At 38.3% G+C, this 23,574-nt stretch overlaps 1 long non-coding RNA gene across 1 annotated transcript in view; it reads right to left on the bottom strand.

The window, feature by feature from the left end:
- LOC113891559 overlaps positions 1 to 23,574 on the bottom strand; it is a 103,059-nt gene that overhangs the window by 65,062 nt on the left and 14,423 nt on the right. The window contains exon 3 of the long non-coding RNA XR_003510799.1: positions 17,917 to 18,156. This is a non-coding gene — a long non-coding RNA (uncharacterized LOC113891559). The remainder of the gene's footprint in view (positions 1 to 17,916; positions 18,157 to 23,574) is intronic.

Raw genomic sequence — 23,574 nt, 5'->3', positions numbered from 1 at the left:
TTCTTAATGAATCCTTCAAAGGGATTTCCTGAATTAAAAAAAAATAAACATACCCTTTATTATACATTTTGAATCTCTTTGGAAATATAACTTCAATTTTTCTTTTTCTATTCTCTTCCCTAAATTATCTCATATTTATTGGGAATGAGATAGTTTCTTTATCTTGAACTTTTGATTTCATGACTCTGGATTTTTTCATATGATTTATTGTCCATTCACAAGGAAACATGGACTAGATTGTTACTTTTTAGGTAGCAGACATGGATTTTCTCCTGTTGTAACTGTTAGCATATTTTCTTGCTCATTTTTACCACTGAGTAGAAAAGCTGCCTAGGAGCTATGTTTCTCTGTGTTAATGGTGGTAGAGAGGGAGTACAAGCCTTCAATACAAAGGGTTTGCTCTAGAATAAGTGGTTAAGAATTGGTCCGTATGTTTATCGAGAGGCCAGAATCCACCAGCAGCCTTCTCTCAGGCAAGTCTGCTCTATGTATTTATACAGAATTCCAGTTAATGCCATCTTTTCCATCTTTCTCACTCCCACATCCACCCCTGCAAACTCCAAGTCCCCCCTGGGTTTTGCTTGGCAGCTCAGTTCTTTCCACATTATTGTCCTGCTTTGCATTTACACGGAACTATTTAGGACTATGGAAAGTAAAGTCGCTCAGTCATGTCTGACTCTGTGATCCCATGGACTGTAGTCTACCAGGCTTCTCTGTCCATGGGATTTTCCAGGCAAGAGTACTGGAGTGAGTTGTCATTTCCTTCTCTAGGGGATCTTTCTGACCCAGGGATTGAACCCAGGTCACCTGCATTGCAGGCAGACGCTTTTCCCTCTGAGCCACCAGGAAGCTATAGCTCCCACCAATTTGCAGTGGTCATTAACATCTTCTACCAGATGAAATCTCTCATCTGCTGGTCGTTCCCTCTAGTATGTTGTTCTTGGTCTGGGCATTGCAAATAAAGCAGTTGAAATACTCCAATCCAGCCTGTAATGACTTCCGTTTAGTAACATAAAAGGGAAGCCCCTGGTGGGGGTGGGTACTTTTATACAGAAGGATCTTTTTTAATGTAAGGAGACTGCCAATCTGTTCTTGTGGGTTTAGAGACACGTTTTGGGGGAGTCCTAGAACAGAGAAGGGAGCAAACATGCTATTTTTATTCTTTTGTACCTCCATTTGCCATCTGGAAGATTAGTGTTTTCCTGAGAGACAACTGGTAGCCCTGTCTGTTCTGGGGTTTCTCCTCAGTTTAAGCAATGTAGCTATTATTTCTTCCTTATGATTACAGCATCCTGCAATGATTGCAGCACTTCAGATATTATGGTTTCATCTTCTTGGGAATATTTCTCATTTCCTATTTTGAGATACATTGTTTTCTTCTTCTGATAGAAGGACCTCACTCACCTAGGCTTCTAGCAACACTATAAAATTAAAAGGGAAAAAACTTCAGAAGCTGCAAAACAGATGATTAACAGCAATGCCTTGGCCTTATTAAGTGAAGGATATCACGCTGTTTACCCATTCACACGTGCTTATTGATTTAATGTTTTGTAAATTTAGCTCTCTTCAGTCTCAGCTGATGTGCTGGTGGATATACCAACCAGACTGATATTTATGTCGTAAGTGAGAAATAACTTGATAATTTATGAGCGGTGAAACCCAAAGTTGAACAGGTTTTCCCTCAGGAAAGGAAAAAACACATGTGCCCCATTTTAGAAAACTCTCTTCTTCAGCTCTTTCATTTAAAGAAAGTCCACACTTTCTGGTGAGCTTGTTGGTTGGAGAATTATGCAATTTGGTCAGTCCACCTTTTCCTTTACAGAATCTCTGAAAGAATTGAATGACAGATTTCTTTTTCCTTGTTTTTTCTCTACATCTGTGCAGAGTCTGGATCTATGCTAATGAGGACATGCTGCGAGTTCAGCAGCTACATTTGGGATGCCCAGGGGCTGTCTCTAACCATGACTGACCCATGGAGACTATATGCTGAGGGAATAACTACTAAAATAGGTGCTGGGCAATATCTGATATGAGCATGCCCCTTTCTTACACGCCCTGTGTTTGACAAAAGAGCTAGTTGAGGTTTTTCTCTCTTAAACTAGGGAAATGGACTTGGTTACAAAGAGGCAGAGGAAGTTTTTCTGTTGGATGGAAGGGCACACATCAGTTTGAGGAGGAGAAGTTAGGAGAAAATTGCTTGAAAGTCCTCTTGGAAAGGCACCCAAACACACTTGGACACATACATACATGTTTACACATGTATTCATGCTTGTGCACATGTACTTAATGATGAGAAAGATGGAGAATTCTTAAGGCAAAAAAGTGAGGAGCCAGCTGGTCAGTCGCTGTCTCCACAACCTTGCTCTTCTATTTGGAGAAGTCTGTGGCAGCTCAAGCACATCTGAGCCAGCTGCATGAATCCTTCAGAGACCATGGGCTTCAGTGCAAGCCATAAGCTGCTTTGGCTTTGTTTTGCCATGAGCCATCATGGAGGAGACACTGAATTGGAAGGCAGGCAATGGATTCAAAGACTAAAGCTGGAAAAGGGGAGATATGAAAATGAAGTCACTCAGTCGTGTCTGACTCTTTGCGACCCCATGGACCGTAGCCTACCAGGCTCCTCGGCCATGGGATTTTCCAGGCAAGAGTACTGGAGTGGGTTGCCATTTCCTTCTCCAGAGGATCTTCCTACCCAGGGATCAAACCCAGGTCTCCTGCATTGCAGACAGACACTTTACCATCTAAGCCACCAAGGAAGTTGGAAAAGGGAAGATACAGAGGCATGCAATAGCTGCTGGTCCATAGTAGTTCTGGAAAACAGGTAAGCACAGGTGGAAGCCTAGTTCAGCTCCTTAGAAATCATTTTCTGTTGGTTTTGGTTCTTAGTTTAAGCTGATAGTGCTTTCATCAGAAGAGTTCTCTAAAATATCCTGTGAGTTCTCCATGAATTCAGTCCTCTTAAGAAAGCCACAATCTCAGTCTCTTTAAGATAAGCTCTCTTCTAAGTTGGGGTCCTAATGAAGCTGCTATGTGATAATCCCTTAAGATTCTAAAATGCTCCATTACATAACAAGAATCTGTAAGGCATGCTTTAAGATCTTTAGAAAAACTTTTTCGTATTTGAGTCTGTCTCTGAGGTGCCATCTTACATCATTCTGAAGCTTTATAAAAGAATTCTACAGGCCCAGCCTAGATTTGATTTTTGCCTGGAAGCCATGTCTTAATTTGAGAATGGTTTGCCATCTTATCAGATTGAGAAAGGGTACCTTTTATGTTCAAATCTAAAAAAATCTGGCTTCTTTATATTTCATCTAGTTCCCTTCAAAATTGAACAACTGCTGTATTAGTTTTTTGGTTTTGTTTTTTATTTCTGTGCAACAAATTGTCACAAATTAGGAGCTTAAAGCAACACAGATTTATTATCTCAGAGCATATTTCAGCTGGGTCCTCCACTCAGGGTCTCACATGGCTATAACCAGGCAACTGGTTATCTGGAGAAAGATCTGCTGCTCCTTGAGTTGATGGCAGAATTCATTTCCTTGGACTGTATAACTGACATCTCTGTTTCTGTTTTCAGATCCTAGAGGACACTGTCATGTCCTTACCAGGTGGCCCTTCCGAGCCTTCTCACACTTCAAATCTCTTCACAGAAAAGGACCACTGTCAAAATTGTAAAGGCTTCCCAGGAGGCTCAGTGGTAAAGAATCTGCTTTCCAATGCAGATGTGGTTCAATTCCTGTGGGTCAGGACGATCCCCTGGAGGAGGAAATGGCAACACACTCCAGTACTCTTGCCTGGAAAATCCCATGGACAGAGGAGCTTGGCGGGCTACAGTCCATGGGGTTGCAGAGTTAGATACAACTGAGCAACTGAGAACACACACACTTGGTTAGGTTAATCCCCCTAGGGTAATCTTTCTTTGATTAACTCAAAGTTAGCTGATTAGGAACTTTAATTGTATCCGTGAAATTCCTTCTGCCATATAACCTAGTCATGGGTGCCACGTCAGGAGGTGGAGAGCATGGGGGTGGTCTTAGAATTCTTCCTGCCACAGTTCATTTTTGGTTCATCTCTCCTCTCCCCTTGCCTTTAGGCCCTTATTGAAAGCGTCCTTTGGTGGGGGTGGTTGGGGGGAGGTTAGACTTCTGCTAACGCTCTTCTCAAGCCCCTTCAGGTTTTCACTAACACTCTTCTTGTGTCTCCTCCAGCTACCACAAACCATGAGATGCCAAGGGTGATAACATGTTTCGGAGGTTTCTTATGCCAGCAGTACCAAAATCAGATACAAATACCAAAATATGCATCACTTACTACAGTTGTATAGTTAAGTCATGCTAAACCTTAGCTTAAAGCAACAACAATCCTTCTTTTTTTAAGCTCACAAATCTGCTAGGAGAATTCTAGACATAGGTCTGTGTTTACTAAACCAATTAACACATAATATGAGATGAGACTGCTGTTAGGTTAAAATTCTCTGGGCTAGGCATTCTACTTTTTAGCCATCAAATATTAGTTGTTTGGACCAAACTCCCCAGTGAGAACTAGGAAAGCTGAAATACACATACACCACCAAGGCAGTAAAGACATGTCAGGAAACATCTTAGGGAGAGGCAGGAAGCCCAAAGAGGTGACTCTGGCATTTGGTAGCACTATCCTTTCAAGAGGGACAGCATTCTTACAAGCAGTAAATGAGAAGTTGAGCAGAACTTAAAGCAGACACAGGTCTATTGGGCAAAAATGGAAGCTCAGGCTTTCTGTAGAGCAGGAATTTATTTATAGAGGTGAGTTAGACTCCACAGGGATATACAATGGGAGTAAAGCCCTGCCAGATACTGACATCCAAGGTTTAACCATTTCAATTTCTGGTTGTAAAGTGATCTGGAGGCCCTAGCTCAAGACCAAACTACAAAAGTAAAAGAAAATTCTCATTGAAGGAAGCTAACATTATCTAGAACCTCAGTTGCTCTCCATTTTTTTTTTTAATATACAGTGTATGATACCCAGTGAAAAATATTTAGGCATTTGAGAAGACACTACTTAACTAAAGGCCAAGATAATAAAACGTATGATGTGAAAGTCACTTGGTCATGTCCACTCTTTGGGACCCCCATGGACTGACTATACAGTTCATGGAATTCTCCAGGCCAGAATACTGGAGTGGGTTGCCTTTCCCTTCTCCAGGTGATCTTCCCAACCCAGGGATCGAAAGAAGGTCTCTCTCATTGCAGGTGGATTCTTTACCAGCTGAATTCCAGGGAAGTCCAAGAATACTGGAGTGGGTAGCCTATCCCTTCTGCAGGGTATCTGGAGGCATAGATAGATACTTATTATTTTATCTGACAGAGTTATCAGGCATGAACTTCAAAATAATATGTTTAACTAAATTACTAAAAGAACTAAAATTACTAAAAGGAACTAAAAGAACAAAAAAGAGAATTTCAGCAGAGAAATAAAAAGAATGAAACAGTCACTTTAGCTGGTAAATCCTCATATTACTAGTAACTGGTATTAGTAACTTGACAATTAATACACTTGACCCAACTATTATATATAGAAGAGTACACCTAACCGCAATACCATTTATCCAAGTTGGACATATGCTAGTTCATTAGCTACGCTAACAAATTTCTTAAGTTTAAAATTAGAGAGTACATCCTCTCACTACAGTACGCATAAATTAGATATCAATAACACCACCCCCAGCCAAAAAAAAAAAAAACTAGAAAACTCCCATGTTTGAAATTTCAACAATATACTTCTAAATAACCTGGTACACAGAAGTAATCAAAATGAAAATTAGAAATCACTTTGAACTGACTGTTAATGAAAATCTAGTATAGTAAGGTTTGTGAGAAATGAAAGCAGTGCTTCCAGGGAAATGTATAAATGTCAACATGTATATTAGAAAAGCAAAGCATCTTAAAATCAGTGGTTTAAGTATCCATCTCAAGAAGTTGCAAAAATAAAAATAAATGCAAAATAAGTAAAAGTAGGGAAATTATAAAAGCAGAATTTTAAAAGAAAATAAATATAAAAGAATAATTAACCAAGCAAAAAAATATTCTTTAGAAAAATTATGAAAATTGATAATAACTTTGCAAGACTAATCAATGGAAAAAGAGAAGGCAAAAATCATTAATGCTAGAAATGAAAAAGGGATATTACCACCAGTCCTTTTGACAATAAAAAGGATAATGTGAAGATATTAGGATTTATGATGAGAGATTTGCAAGTTTAGGTAAAATGAAAAAATTCCAGAAACATACTACAACTGACACAAAACAGTAGAAACTGGCCAATGGTTCTAAAATCTACATGGAAATAGAGAGAAGGGAGGGGGAATTGGATGAAGGCAGTCAAAATGTACAAAGTTTCAGCTACAAGATCAATAAGTACTAGGGATATAATGTACAACATGATAAATATAATTAACACTGCTGTATGTTAAATACAAAAGCTGTTAAGGGAGTAAGTCCTAAAAGTTCTCATCATAAGGAAAAAATTTCTTTTTCTTTTATATTGTATCTATATGAGATGATGAATGTTCACTGAACTGACTGTGGTCATCATGATGTATACTAGTCAAATCATTAGGCTGTACACCTTAAACTCATACAGTTCTGTATGTCAATTATATCTCACAAGTGAAAGGGGAAAAAAAGTAGAAATTGACCAACTGGTTCTAAAATCTATATGCAAACAGAGAGAGCTAATAGTAGCTGAGACACCTTTGAAGAAAAAGAACAGAACTGGGAGGAGCCACACTGCTGAATATCAAGACTTGTTCTAAAGCTGTTACAATTGAGATGGTGGTACGGGCGTAAGGATAGACAATAGAGAATTGGAAGAGAACAGAATCCAGCAGAAGACCTATCCATATATGACACTTGATTATGTAAAAGGGGGCACAGCGCAGAAGGGAGAAGATGGTCTTGCAGCAAATGGACATTCATATGAAAGAGAAAACTGAAAATGAAATTTGACTGCTTCCATGATCACAACAGGAAAAAACTCTAGGAAAAAAAAACTCAGGAGTATATCTTCATGAAGTAAGATTGGCAAAAATTTCCGAAATGGAACACAGAAAGCATTAGCTGTAGAAGAAAAGATAAATAAATCAGAACAAATTAAATTTAGTAACTCTACTTCCTAAAGTAAAAGACACCAATAAGACAGTGAAAGATCTTCCATTTTGTTGGAGAGGATGTTTGAAAATCATATAATAGACAAGGGTTTGTATCCAGAATGTGTAAAAATAATTTCTATAAATTTATAAGAAAAACATAGATACTTCTATAGAAAGATATTTAGATGGCAAAAAGCATATGAATGTGTTCAATATTATTACTAAACAGGGAAATACACAAACAAAAACTCCAATGAGATGTCAATACACGTCCACCAGAATGGCTAAAATTATAAAGACTGACAATACCAAGTGTTGCTGAGACTATGGAACAACTTGACCTCACATGTCCTCTAGTGGAAGTAAAATTGGTGCAACCATTCTGGGAAAATGTACATTACATGTATATGTATCTTATGACCCAACTAGTCCTCCCCTAGGCTTACACTGAAGAAAAATGCTTGTATATATGAACCAAAAGACACATACGAAAATATTGATAGCACCATTATGTGTAATAACTAAAAATGAATAAAAAAAAAAACATATAAATCAAAGTTCTCTGAACCACCAAATGATAAATACCATGTGCTTTAATCATATAAGAATAAACAATAAAGTTCATATGATAATAAGGAGCAATGACATGAAGGTGCTACTGCCACACATCATGGATGAACTTCTCAAACATAATATCAAGAAAAATGTCATCCACTCCCCTAATATAGATACACATATAGTGCGTGTGCGTGTGTGCATGTGCGTGTGTGCGTGTGTGTGTGTATGTATATCACATGCATAAAATGGTACCTAGCCATAGACTCGGAGAACCCTATGCTAATCTCTGGAGTATTCTGACCTAGAGAATTCTATACAGTCCATGGGGTTGCAAAGAATCAGACACCACTGGGTGACTTTCACTTTCTCATTTGTTTGTCTCCTTCCATGGATCACAGTCGTGCATTGGCCTGTTATCCAATGTCAAAAAACCACAGTTTCATATATGTTCCCCAGTTTTCCAGTTACTTATAGCAGGACCACAGTAATAAAAAACTGCAAGTGTTTGGGTTCCATTCTTGGAAGCTCTGATTCAAGGTGAGACCCTGATACCTGCATTTTGAAAAAAATACATAAACATGATTCTGCAATGCAGTTCCCCAGTTGTCTATGACAAGAAAAAGGTCACTGTCACTAACTGACAGGCCTATGGTTCCCTATTTGAAACACTGATCATCACATTTACACACACACTAGTGTGTATTTTCAATTTGCATATATTATCATTTCAATTAGTATGTATTTGCTGCTGCTGCTGCTGCTGCTAAGTCGCTTCAGTCGTGTCCAACTCTGTGCAACCCCATGGACTGCAGCCCACCAGGCTCCTCTGTCCATGGGATTCTCCAGGCAAGAACACTGGAGTGGGTTGCCATTTCCTCCTCCAATGCATGAAAGTGAAAGGTGAAAGTGAAGTCGCTCAGTCGTGTCTGACTCCTAGCGACCCCATGGACTGCAGCCTACCAGGCCCCTCTGTCCATGGGATTTTCCAGGCAAGAGTACTAGAGTGGGTTGCCATTGCCTTATGTTATTTTAACCAGGGTTAAAGAACCTGCCTGCCAACACAGGAGACATGCGTTTGATCTCTGATCTGGGAAAATCCCTTGAAGAAGGAAATAGCAATCCACTCTAGTATTCTTGCCTGGAGAACCCCATGGACAAATGGAGCCTGGCAGGCTACAGGCCTTGAGGTTGCAAAGCGTCAGACAGGACTTAGCAAATAAACAACATATTTTAACTATACTGGGTATTGTGACCTTATGAATTTGAATTCTAAAGTGAAAATATATCCACCATTTTACAGCACAGAATAACGTTTGCTTGGCATGGATGCTTCATTTTTAAAAATCACATTGGATATACCTTTACAAATGATACCTCTGTTCAAGGATTTTTAACTGCATGGATCTTTTTTAAGAATTACTGAGTTCATTTACAACTGGATTCTGTAATGTGTAACAGTTTTTAGATTATGCAAACAATAACAAAACAATAACAAAAAGTTATGATGTGCCATAACTTACATACATATATGTTTTTAAATATTACAATAGCATTAATAGCTAATATTTATTGAGCACTTATATGCCAGACACTGAACCAAAGTCTTCATATAGATCATAACCTTTGACTCTCAAAACCACCATAAAATGTAGGTCTTGTCATTATCTTCTTTTATGAAGCTGGTAACTTGCTCGATGTTAGGCAATGAAGAGGTGTAGAACCACACAATTTAGTTCAAATGTTTGTGATTTCAAACTGTACTTAAAAAAACTATGCTACAAAGTACATGTAGAATCAGAAAAATTCCCCCAAATATTCTGGAATAAAATGAAACAGTGAAAGAATGTTGACCAAACTTTTTTTTTCTCAGATTAATAAGATTTTAAAACTTACCTCTTTATGGAAAGAAGTAGAGTAAAAAATTGGCAAATGGGAATTTTTCTAATGATAACCCTTTTCCCTCAAGCAAGCAGTGACTTTTCAAGCCAATATTTACTAATATTGATTGAAATCTAAACATACAGTAAGTTCAGCTGAAAAAGGAAGTTTTGCCATATCAAAGAACTTTAACACAGATAAAGAAGAAAATGATTAATCCTGGGGGAAATTAGAACTTTGATCCCATGTTTACCTGCAGATGACACTTCATCAGAGAAGAGTCATTAAAAGGAATCAGTGATTTCAGGAATTCCTTGAATCAATACATAGCTCTCCCCATGTTTATAAAAAGCCCATTTGTCTCTGTGTGCAAACTGACTGGGTTCTGTGCAGCTGCCTCTGAACACCTGGGTTCTGTTCAATAAAGCCAAAAAGGCTGAACTCAAAATAGTTCAACCATCAGGTAAGGTACTGTCTCATCTCCAAAACAAATTCTCTTTTATTAACTTTCACTAAAAACACTAAGGCAGTCTGCGTATGTGCATCAGAGACTGCCATTAAAGGAAAGGGCAAGGGATAATTTTCCATTATTTCTGTTTCTGTTCTTTGTGTTTTTTGGTTTTTTTTTTTTTTAATACACCATCTCCCTTTCTTTTGTCCTTCCACACCCAGAAACATGTATTTGCCTGGGGTAAATGAAACTTGGGTTAATGAACACCATATGACTAGAAATGATATCCATGTTTCCATAGTGAACATTTAGGATTATTCATCTTCTTCACCTCTTACATCAATTGCCAAGTGAGAGTTACACTATCCTGGAGATCTAATGAACAACTGTTTCACTTACTCATGATATAATTTGGGCTGCTGCAAAAACTGCTTTCTCAAAAAAAAAAATGATAAACAAGTCTTCTTCTATCATTTCATAACTATAACTATCACTTCATAAACAATTTCAATCCAAGTCTTAACATTTGTTGTCTCAGAGGAAAGCCTTGGAAATATGGTAGGAGAACACATGCTTTGGCTCAGACTCCTTGGACTTGGATCCTAACACAACCACCTACTAGCTGTGTAATCTTGAGAAAGTCACTTATCCATCCTGACCTTACTTCCTGATTGGTAAGTTGGGAATAATGATAGTACCTGTCTCACAGGGTTGTTGTGAAACTGAGCAGATATTTTAGGGGGACAAAAATTCAGTCATTTGACTGTTCTCATGGCCACTGTGGTGATGAATTCTCTCAAACACATGTCAATTAATTTGAAATAGGAAAGACACTATCCGATAAATTTCCAGATGTTCAAGCTGGTTTTAGAAAAGGCAGGGGAACCAGAGATCAAATTGCCAACATCCATTGGATCATAGAAAAGGTAAGAGAATTCCAGAAAATATCTACTTCTGCTTCATTGACTACCCTAAAGCCTTTGACTGTGTGCATAACAAACTGTGGAAAGTTATTCAAGAGATAGGAATACCAGACCACCTGACCTGCCTCCTGAAAAATCTGTATTGCAGATCAAGAAGCAACAGTTAGAAACAGATATGGAACAACAGACTGGTTCAAAATTGGGAAAGGAGTACATCAAGGCTGTATATTGTCACCCTGCTTATTTAACTTATATGCAGAGTACATCATGAGAAATGCTGGGCTCACGAAGCACAAGCTGGAATTAAGATTGCTGGGAGAAATATCAACAACCTCAGATATGCAGATGACACCACACTTATGGCACAGTGAAGAACTGAAGAGCCTCTTGATGAGAGTGAAAGAGGAGAGTGAAAAGCCGGCTTAAAACTCAACATTCAAAAAACAAAGATAATGGCATCTGGTCCCATCACTTCATGGCAAATAGATGGGGAAACAATGGAAACAGTGACAGATTTTATTTTTGGGGGCTCCAAAACCACTGCAGATGGTGACTGCAGACATGAAATTAAAAAATGCTTGCTCCTTGGAAGAAAAGCTATTATCAATCTAGATAGCATATTAGAAAGCAGAGACATTACTTTGCCAACAAAGGTCTGTCTACTCAAATCTATGGTTTTTCCAGTAGTCATGTATGAGGCCACAGGACTGGAAAAGGTCAGTTTTCATTCCAATCCCAAAGAAAGGCAATGCCAAAGAATGCTCAAACTACCGCACAATTGCACTCATCTCACACGCTAGTACAGTAATGCTCAAAATTCTCCAAGCCCGGCTTCAACAGTACATGAATCGTGAACTTCCAGATGTTCAAGCTGGATTTCAAAAGAGGCAAAGGAACCAGAGATCAAATTGCCAACATCGTTGGATTATCAAAAAAGCAAGAGAGTTCCAGAAAAACATCTATTTCTTCTTTATTGACTGCCAAAGCCTTTGACTGTGTGGATCACAACAAACTGGAAAATTCTGAAAGAGATTGGAATTCCAGACCACCTGACCTGTCTCTTATAAAATCTGTATGCAGGTCAGGAGGCAACAGTTAGAACTGGACATGGAACAGCAGACTGGTTCCAAATAGGAAAAGGAGTATGTCAAGGCTGTATATTATCACCCTGCTTATTTAACTTCTATGCAGAGTACATCATGAGAAACACTGGGCTGGAAGAGGCAAAAGCTGGAATCAAGACTGCTGGGAGAAATATGAATAACCTCAGATATGCAGATGACACCACCCTTATGGCAGAAAGTGAAGAAGAACTAATGAGCCTCTTGATGAAAGTGAAAAAGGAGAGTGAAAAAAAGGTTGGATTAAAGCTCAACATTCAGAAAACTAAGATCATGGCTTTTGGTCCCATCATTTCATGGCAAAAAATGGGGAAACAGTGGAAACAGTGTCAGACTTTATTTTTCTGGGCTCCAAAATCACTGCAGATGGTGATTGCAGCCATGAAATTAAAAGACGTTTACTCCTTGGAAGGAAAGTTATGACCAACCTAGATAGCATATTAAAAAGCAGAGACATTACTTTGCCAACAAAGGTCCGTCTAGTCAAGGCTATGGTTTTTCCAATAGTCATGTATGTGAGATGTGAGAGTTGGACTAGGAAGAAAGCTGAGCATTGAAGAATTGATGCTTTTGAACTGTGGTGTTGGAGAAGACTCTTGAGAGTCCCTGGATAGCAAGAAGATCCAACCAGTCAATCCTAAAGTAAATCAGTCTGAATATTCATTGGAAGGACTAATGTTAACGCTGAAACTCCAATACTTTGATCACCTGATGCGAAGAAATGACTCATTTGAAAAGACCCTCATGCTGGGAAAGATTGGAGACAGGAGGAGAAGGGGACGACAGAGGATGAGATGGTTGGATGGCATCACCAACTCAATGGACATGAGTTTGTGTAAACTCTGGGAGTTGGTGATGGACAGGGAGGCCTGGCATACTGTAGTCCATGAGGTCACAAAGAGTCAGACACAACTGAGAGAATGAAGTAACTGAACTGATAGGGTTAAGAATTTCCTGCTGCTGCTGCTACTAAGTCACTTCAGTCGTGTCCGACTCTGTGCAACGCCATAGACAGCAGCCCACCAGGCTACCCCATCCCTGGGATTCTCCAGGCAAGAACACTGGAGTGGGTTGCCATTTCCTTCTCCAATGTATGAAAGTGAAAAGTGAAAGTGAAGTCGCTCAGTCGTCTCTGACTCTTAGCGACCCCATGGACTGCAGCCCACCAGGCTCCTCAGTCCATTAGATTTTCCAGGCAAGAGTACTGGAGTGGGGTGCCATTGCCTTCTCTGAAGAATTTCCTAGATCAACCATATTTGCAGCATATCCTAGCTAATTCCATCCAGGCTTAAGTCTCTTTACAATTATCTCCTACATACAGAATCTTCCTTGACTAGCCTTGCCCAAACAGACCTCATGCATATTCTTTCAAATTTGAAAATTACTGTAGTTGTTGCCTGGCTCACTCTTGGTGGTTTATCACATACTCTTGTTTTTTTCAATTATACTTCTTTTTGTGAGTTATCTTCCTAGCAAGACTGTGAGGTACTCAAAGGTAGAAACCTTAATAGTTCTCTGATTTCTTCCTTAAACTTAGCATCAGCGTCTTCTCATCATATCTCCTTTTCTCTCTTCAATCAAGGCAATCCCCCCAAAGGGCTGATAGCACACCCAACACCTGGGGTAATAATCCTTCATTCCTGATGGGGGCCTAGGTGGTACATCAGGATATCCACTATAGTATTCAGGACAGTGTTAGAATAATAACCATAGAAGGTAGGGCCAGACCTTCTTTCACTTGGGCAGAGATTTTCTATCTGTCCCTTTGTGATAGCATTGGGTACAGATATTCCTAGGGAGATGGATTAGGTTACCTCTGAGGATTGACTCTGTTTATTATTAGCCCAATCAATAACCTTTGAGAGTCTTCCTTGGGCAAATAATCATTGCCCTAGTGAATCAGAACATCAATGCTAACAAAACATAAGTATCTTTTGAGCACTGGTGTTCAATTACAGATCCAAGGAATTCCATCAATGATTTCATCCCCCAAACTACACCGAAGAGAAGTTGAAGAGCTCAGAGCTGGCTCTAAATCTTTAAAACAACAACAACAACAACAAAAACAAACTTTAAGAAACTCTTTGAGAAACAGAAGATGGTTGGGTCTAGGGTAGGATAGATGATGAGGCATGCTTTAAAGAACCAAATGGTGATAGGCTGGCAGGAAATTTTCTAGTTACGATCTTTTCTCTTCCCAACATTCCCTAAGCAGAGATTACTGCCTTCTCTACCACAACCACAGAGCTTTTAAGAAGCTCTGGAAGCTGCAGAGATAAAGAATAGACAGTTTAAGTACAGATGAGCTGTCAAGCACCTGAGCAACCTGTTCTTTCTCAAAGAACCCCCACAACTTTAGCAATGGCATCCTAGGATAAAAGCAGTTCCCAAGAAGAGGGGCTGAACTCCTGGGTGGAAAGGATGAGGTGCGGGGCGGGGGGGTGGCTTATCCTTCTGTTTCAGCTTGGGGGTCTCTCCACTATGGGTCATTTCCCCGAAATCACCTGGTCTAGAACTCCCTATTTTCTAACTCACTTGAAGAAATGCTAGTCAGTGTCTAATAAGCTTTTGTTTTCTCTCCAGGTAGACATCACTAGCTGAATATATTAGCCAGGGACCCGGCAGGAGATAGTGGCATATTCAACCTGATAATTTGAGAAAACTTAAAAGACTATTTACAGTTGTGTGGGCAGCATATGGTAGTACTTAAGTACTAGTAACAGACCTGGAAGGAGGTATATTAGAATCGAAAGAAGACAATCCAGATTCCAATCTTCATTCAAGGACACAAGGGAGGGAAGTGAGAGATAAATACCCTTGACCTCACGCTGTCCCTCCCACCATTCTCCTGATGATTCTTTCCAGAAGCCAGAGGGCAAGGGAACCTGTCAAAGTTGTTTGTATAGGTCAGTCTTAAAGGATACTGAGCAGGGTGGGAAAAGATGGTGAGTGGATCTGGAAGGGTAAACAGAAGACCTCCAGAACACAAAGCCAGCTGATGATCCCAAGGAACAAACAATGAGATCTCTTACAAGGACAAACATTATAAAATGAAAGCAAATACCGAACAATTTACACGCAAAAAGCAGGATTAATGTAAGAAACATTTTAAATGAAATAAAAATTCAGAGATATAAGGAATACTAGAAACATGAAGCAGAGAAAAATAATTATGAAAAACAGGCAACTGAACATATTGTGATGGAGAATAATACAATAAATGGGTTTAATAGCAGAATCACTATAGTCAAAGAACAAATTAGTGAGCTGGAGGATCTTCCCATAGTTTTGGGTATCCAACCTTTCCTTGGATCCCATGAGTCAAAGTAAGTTGCCTCTCTGCATAAGCTAGTTCTATCACTGGCTACCACACCAATACACTTTAACATTTATTGTGTTATTTAAATACTTATTTAATGCTTATTGTGATGAACAGATGAATGTAGGTTATGAAAAAGAAAATAGTACTGAGATGATATTTATGAAGCCCTTACTCTGTATCAGACATCACCTTAAGTGCTTTCAGTGTCTTAACACAGCCCTCAACAATCTTAGATGGCAGGCGGTACTCTTATTTCCATTTTACAGATGAAAAATACTGAGACACAGAAAGGCAAAGAAACTTATCCAAGGTCACACAGCTAGTAATTCGTAATGTCAATATTCTGAATCATTGTGATGTGGTGCCTTATAAAGAGTAAAACACTATATGTATGTAGTGCATTATTATCATTTGGAAGAAAATAACATAAGAATTAGTGTTCACGTTATTGTTATTAAATAATTACTCTGAAATACGGTGTCTTTTTTTTTTTTTTTTTTTTTTTCGGTCAGTATCTCATGTAGGAACTTTCAAGAAGTATTCACGACATTTGGTACTTCTAACCTATTATTTCAGTTCTCTGATTTTAAATACCCAAATCCAAATTAATTTTTATAGTGTCCCCAGTTTTTATGAATGATTGATATCAGTATTTCAGCTTCGACAGCTACAGAGCCACATATAGTGTCTATCTATTGGTTATGATCCCAAGGAAAGAAATGTTCATATTCTGATGTTTTATTATCAGGAAAGCTAGTAAATGATCTACATAGAGTTCACACCAGAGCTGCAGAGTTTGATAGAATATGATCGAATCATCTAAAACGCATGCAGGGTCTTACTACTGCAGCTGTAAGTCAAAAGGACAACCATTGTGCTGCATGGTTCTCCGGGCTACAGTACTTCTAAATTTATGTTAAACTTGTACTTTCTCAAAGCTTATCGAGTTTATTCCCAGAAGAGGTTGGAAAGTTGCACATTAAGTTTTCTATTCCTTCTTCTTAGCCTTCGCTGCCAAAGGATGTGTCAACTTTTTGTTAAAGGCAGCACCCAAGGGAGAGAGGCTTTTTCCTCCAGGTTATTCACTCCCTGGTGTCTGATTTCCTACAGAGTGCTAATTATTGATAGAAACCTGTTAGATGGAGTTTGTGCACTGGGCATCCTTGTACCAGAAACAGGAAATGAAATTACCACTTCATTTCATGTAAATATGAAGTTGTCACCAAGAAGGCAACAATCAGTGCCAACATTAGATGTGAATTGGTGACCACTTGGGAGCATGCTGGCTTTCTGTCTATGAAGGGTGCTGAGATGGGTGAGGAAACTGAGCTGGCCAGAAAGTACTTGTTTCTCTTGCAGTATAATATCTGACATTGCATGGTTGGAGTTTCACTCCTTAGTTTAAGATTTTGCTAGGTTATTGAATTACAATTAATCTAAGGAAAGGAGACATTTAAAATCTTTTCAATTCTTTATAATCTTATTGGGAATGAGTTGCAGATCCTATGTGGTATGTTTTAGAAATGGAAATAAAGAATAAAAATGCACCTCTGGGAGGAGCGATGAGGGAAAGGAGCTTAGAACAAATCCAGTGTTGTCCCAAGTCCTGCCTTGCAGTGTCATGTCTGACTAGTCAGTGTCTCACTGAGTCACTCATTCACTGAACCAAAGGGGAATCAGAATGCCCTGACCATCCCACAGGAGGAAGTGGGAGGAGTTCTTTCCATAAAAAGGGAATCACATAGGCCTTGAATTAAGTGAAAAGGAAAAGAGAGCCCCCAGTGATATTGTTATATTTGGTAACAACAAAGCCAATATACTTGAGCAACCATGATGAAGCAACTGCTCTGGGCAAAGTTCTACTTGAAGGAGGTAAAGGGAGAAGAATGGAATGAAAAAACTGGTTGCCCACATCCTTTGAAAATCCAGCAAGAAAAATGATATAGATACACAAAACAAGAAACAGCAATTCCAAGCAACATGTCTGATAAAAACAAAGGCAGAGTATGTAAGTGAAAGTTGGATCTGAGCAAGATTGCTCAGAGAACACTTCCTGCAGAAAAGATCTGATCCTTACTGGAAGGTCATGTCAGTCAAAAGGCATCAGGGAAGAGATCATTTTCAAGTGTTTTTGGTCTTTAACAACTGCCCAGTATGTACAAAAGAGTATAGACATTGATTACATGGGCCTCTGGGTTCCAATTACATTATCAGAATAGAATTAGTTTTCACTGAAAGAAGCCAACCCCTGCACTATAACTATCAGTATAACTATGGATTGCAGGTCAGGAAAGTTTTCCTAAGTCTACCTACCTCTGTAATCTCATAAAACCTCAGATGTATCCCTCCACTGTACTTGCAACATTATAATTTGTTTATGGCTGCTTGAGAATTCCAAGTGCTGGGATGGTGTTTTACATCCTAGCACCCCCAATACCTGACACAGGGTATTGTACATAGTTGGCACTAATATTATGGCACAACATGGTATTAGTTGGCACTAATACTCATTCAATCAATATCAACTGAGCACTTACCTTATGTCAGTGGCATAGAGAGATGAACAAGGTCAATGGGATTCTTGCTCTGACAGTCCATATATGCAAAACTTGCCAGTGAGAGGGTAAGTGGATGACTGAGCAGTTGTTTCCATATTCAGGGGCTGTAGATGCTGACCTGTAAGGCCTTTTCTACTTCTTGAAAAAGGTACAACTCTTCGGTTGAAAACTTGTCTTTGTCTTACTGATAAGTGTTTCCACAGAGGTCCAAGGCACCCCCTGGAACAGAAAGGTTCGTAGTTGGAAGGATGGTCAGAAGGAGGCTGTCAGGGGGAGATGGCCTGGCAAGGTGACAGGGTCCAGGATAACCAGGCCCCCAGGGCCTGAGCACCAAGAGGGCTGCTTTGTCAGTCCTAAGTGGGGTTTGTCTATATAATATTTTGCCTAAGCTCTACTTTTCTAGTTCCAGATTCTGTCAGCTCATCAATCTATTTACAAGATGTCTAGTACTCATTTATGTGCTGTTCCTCTCAAGAAGCCCATGATGTGAATTTCTAGCTAAGTCAAATGTTTCTGTTTTTACTCTCTGAAGACCGTCCTGATAAAAAATTTTCCCCAACAGCTTGGAAAATAAAGTTCGCCATCAAAATAATCATTACTAGCTATTTATCATCTAACCCTGAGCAGCCCTGAAATTTTTCTAAAAAGTTTGAATAGGAAAGTAAGTGAAAGTCATTCAGTCCTGTCCAACTCTTTGTGACCCCATGGACTGTATAGTCCATGGAATTCTCCAGGCAAGAAGACTGGTGTGGGTAGCCATTCCCTTCTCCAGGGGATCTTCCCAACCCAGGAATCAAACCCAGGCCTCCCACCTTGCAGGCAGATTCTTCACCAGCTGAGCTATGAGGGAAAACCCAGGGAAAGTAAAATGTGTCTTAAATTTAGAAGATAAAATAATGAAGGTAGACAAATGACTTATAAAATAATGGATTTTGTATTTGTCACAATTCAGTGGTGACAAACACTCCAATCTCTAAGAATGCAGAGTTTTAAAACAAAAATCACTAAATGCTATACAGCATTTTATAAATTATCTCCTGCTTCTAAAATCAAACCCACAAAGGAGACTGGAATGGTATTTACTATGTGACTAATGATGAAACTTTCCCTGGAGACGAAAATGGCAACCCACTCCAGTGTTCTTACCTGGGAAATCCCATGGACAGAGGAGTCTGGTTGTCCATAGTCCATGGGTGGCAAAGAATCAGACACAACTTAGCGACTGTACAACAACAAGGATGGGACTTTAGGGAACCTTTTTTTCTTCTTTTCCCAACTTTACGAAAAGTTACAAGTAAAGCTGAAAAAAAGAGTAGAGTATATACTTAATGCCCCCTCCCTTAGACTGAACAATTGTTTTGCTTACTTTGCTTATTTATGCATGTATAAAGATATGTCTCTCTTGTTGAACTATTTGAAAATAAGTTGCAAACATCATAAATTGGATCCTTAAATATTTCAGGATTTTTCAATTAAAATAATGATTTTTTATAGATATTCATTTTTTATAGATATTCATTTTTATCCTAAGAAAGTTAGAAATTATTCCCTAATATTGTCTAATATAAGACCAAGTCTATATTGCCTCAACTGTCCCCTAAAAAGTAAGTTTTTGTTTTTGTTTTTTACTAAGATATAATTCACATACCTGGTAGCTCAGACAGTAAAGAACCTGCCTGCAATGCAGGAGACCTGGGTTGGGAAGATCCCCTGAAGAAGGGAATGACAACCCACTCCAGGATTCTTGCCTGGAGAATTCCATGGACAGAGGAGCCTGGCGGGATACAGTCCATGGAGTCACAAAGGGTCGGACACAACTGAGCTACTAATACTTTTTCACAAATCATAAAAGTAATATTTTCCAAGTGTATGTTTTAATGGTATTAGAATATACCAGTATGACTAATTCTAGAATATTCTCATCCCTTCAAGGAAATCCTTTACCCTGTAGCAGTCACTCTTCATTCCCTCCTCTCTCCAGCCCTGCCAACTATTAATCTGCTTTCTGTCTCTATGGATTAGCCTATTCTGGACATTTCATATGGGTGGAATCATATAATATATGGCATTTATGTCTGCTTTTTTCATTTAGCACAATGATTTTAGGGTTCATCCAAGTTGGAGACTGTATCAGTATTCCATTTCTTCTCATAACTGAATAATTCATTGCTGCAAGATAAAACTCTATTGTGTGGATATACATCTTATTTACCCATTCATCAGTTGACCGGACATTTGGGTTGGTTTTACTTTTTGACTTTTACAAATAATGTTGCTTTGAATATTAATGTACAAATTTTTGTGTGGACATATGTTTGCAATTCCCTTGAGTCAATATCTAGGAATGTAATTGCTGGGTCATATGGTAACTCTAATATTTTGAGGCACTTCCAAGCTGTTTCCAAGGCTGCTGCTAAGTCATTTCAGTCATGTCTGACTCTGCGAGACCCCATAGACGGCAGCCCACCAGGCTCCCCCGTCCCTGGGATTCTCCAGGCAAGAACACTGGAGTGGGCTGCCATTTCCTTCTCCAATGCATGAAAGTGAGAAGTGAAAGTGAAGTCGTTCAGTCGTATCCAACTCTTCGCGACCCCATGGACTGCAGCCCACCAGGCTCCTCTGTCCATGGGATTTTCCAGGCAAGAGCACTGGAGTGGGGTGCCATTGCCTTCCAAGGCAGCTGAACTATTTCACATACCCACTGGCAATACATGAGGGTTCCAGTTTCTTCATATCTTCATCAACACTTACAATTGTCCATCTTTTTGATCACAGCCAACCTAATGTGTGTGAAGTGGTACCACTGTGGTTTTGATGTTGTTATGTATGTTGTTCAGTCACTAAGTCATGTCTGACTTTTTTGTGACCCCATGGACTAGAGGCTTCCAGGCTCCTATGTCCATGAGATTTCCCAAGCAAGCATGCTGGAATGGGTTGTCATTTCCTTCTCTAGGGGATTTTACCTGCAAATCCTGCATTGGCAGGCAGATTCTTTACCACTAACACACCACAGAAGTACTGGTTTTGATATAGTTGTTGTTCAGTTGTTAAGTCACGGCCAACTCTTTGTGTTTTGATGTACATTTACCCAGTAACAATGATGCTGAAAATCTTACCTAGTAACAATGATGCTGAAAATCTTACCTAGTAGCAATGATGCTGAAAATCTTTTCATGTACTTATTGACCATTTAAATAGATGCTTGGAATACTGTCTATTTAAATTCTTTGTTCATTCTAAAATTAGGTTGTCTTCTGTTGTTGAGTTGTAAGTGTTCTTCATACTCTGGATATCAAACTTTTTTCAGATATGTGATCTGCAAATATTTTCTCCCATTTTGTGAGTTGTATTTTCACTTTCTTGATGCTGTCCTTTCAAGCACAAACGTTTTCATCCTTGATGATGTTCAATCAAGCTATGTCTCCTTTTGTTAATTGTTTTTTTGGTGTTGTTTCTAAGAAACAGTTGCCTAATCCAAGGTCACAAAGATTTACTTCTAAGTTTTCTTCTAAGAGTTTCATAGTTTTTGTTCCTACATTTAGGTCTCTGATTAATTTTGAATTAAAATTCGTATGTGGTGTGAAGGAGAGGTATGACTTCATTATTTTTACATGGTTATCCAGCTGTCCTAGCATTACTACTTGAAAAGACCATTCTTCCTATTGAATTCTTTCACCCCTGTCAAGAATTAGGTGATGATAAATATATATCTTTTTTAAGACTCTCAATTCTGTCTCATTGTTCCATATGTCTAAACATATGCTAATTTTATGCCAGTCTTGATTATTGTAGCTTTCTAGTACGTTTTGAAATTGTTAACTGTGTATCCTCCAACTTTGTTCTTCTTTTTCAAGATTGTTTTGGGTATTCTGGCTTCCCTGTATTTCCACATGAATTTTAATATCAGCTTGTCAATTTCCACAAAAAGACAGCTATGGTTTTGATAAAGATTGTGTTTCATATTTTTAAAATTACAAGGAATAACTATAAGTGATAGCCAATATGCTTGTCTAAGCAAAGAGGTTTTTAAAGGACAATCACTTTTAACTATTTTAATTGTTTCAAAGGACTAAATGTGGGTATTTATTCTCATTTTTAAATAACTTCATTCATTTTGAAGAAAAAAATTACATTAAATACATGCAAAACTGAATTTCAAAGGGTGTTCATGAATAAAGATGTGTGCTGCCAAGTAATCTACAGCACTCTTACCAAGAAATAGTGCTCTTTAATCAACTTTTCTAAAAGATAATTTTGCAAGGGATTTTCTTCTTTTGAAGAAATCTGATTGCTAATTATTAAAGAGAGTACTACATATCTCCAACAATTAAGTGAGGAACAGATTGAAAGATAAATTTTCAGCAAATGAAAATTCAAAAAGCAACAACTACATTTCAATCTGTTGGTGTAGTCTCTTAAAATGCTACTTTATAGAAGACTGATTGCCCATGAGTTCGGTTAGAAATACTGTCAAAGAAAAAGAATTTAAATGTTTCTCCTTATAGATTTGGTGCCAAACTCTTAAAATTGATTTTTTTTTTCACTACTCTTTGTCTTCCTCAATGTATCTTCATCACTCACCCCACCTTCTCTTCACTGAGTGCTTCTTTTTGAGGGGAATTTCAGGTACAGATTTCTTAAAAGCATGTTAAAGTTAAAATACATTATTACTTAATTTATTTTCTTACATCTAGGTAACTGCTGACCCATCCTATACCAAGTTCTTGGGTTATAGCCTGAAAAAGTATCAGGACATAGTCGGGGAGTATATGGATCAATTCAGGGGGTGCACATGTAAGTATCAAAATAGGATGCTATCCACCCTCCCTTGAGTCTACAACAGGCAGACTTATGTGTAAAACTTCCTAATAATAAAAATGTTTTGGTACTCCTAAGATAAAACATTCTCAATAGGAATTAAGCTGGATTAGACAAGTAAAAAATAGAAAAAATAATACACAAATATTTATATCATAATTGTAAATTCTGCCAGCTACAAAAACCTCTTATAAAATAGCTAGTTTGTGGATGAAAATTTTAATGTCAAAATGATAATTTTTAATCACTTCATTTGCTTCTGAGACACCTACCTTCTCCACTGTCAGAAACTCTATGTTCAGAGAAGGAAATTCACCTCAATACAGTTAAATAGGAAATGTTGATAGTGAGGTAAATCTAGTAAAAAATACTCAAGTAGCATATTCCAAAACAAATATAAGTGGTGTTTTTCTTATCTACTATGTATGTTTAAGTCTCTGATCCACTAGCCTCCATATCTTATATTAAATTACCAGAAGTTGAACATTTGTAGATTTAACTTGTTTGGGCTTCAAAAGGTAACATATTAAGGCTAATACTCACTCACACACAGATATATTCAACTCTACCAGTTTTACTAAAAGGTTTATTAATCTGCCAGTTAGGTGCAATTTCTGAGAATGTCTTTGTTTAGTCTGGTTTGAAACAACTCAAGCCTGGGCTTTCCTTGCTTCAAAATCCTTATTGAAAACCATTATAATAAAGTATAACTTTCATTATACTGCTTCCATATTTTTAACTCGTAATTTATTAGTATTGAAGAATGTACTCTATGAAAGTAGCTTTGAAATTACTTTTTTTTTTACTCTGACCCCTATA

Source organism: Bos indicus x Bos taurus, chromosome 4 (genome assembly GCF_003369695.1).
Source record: "Bos indicus x Bos taurus breed Angus x Brahman F1 hybrid chromosome 4, Bos_hybrid_MaternalHap_v2.0, whole genome shotgun sequence".
In the NCBI taxonomy this organism is placed as follows: Eukaryota; Metazoa; Chordata; class Mammalia; order Artiodactyla; family Bovidae; genus Bos; species Bos indicus x Bos taurus.
This window is presented reverse-complemented; position numbering and strand designations above follow the sequence as displayed.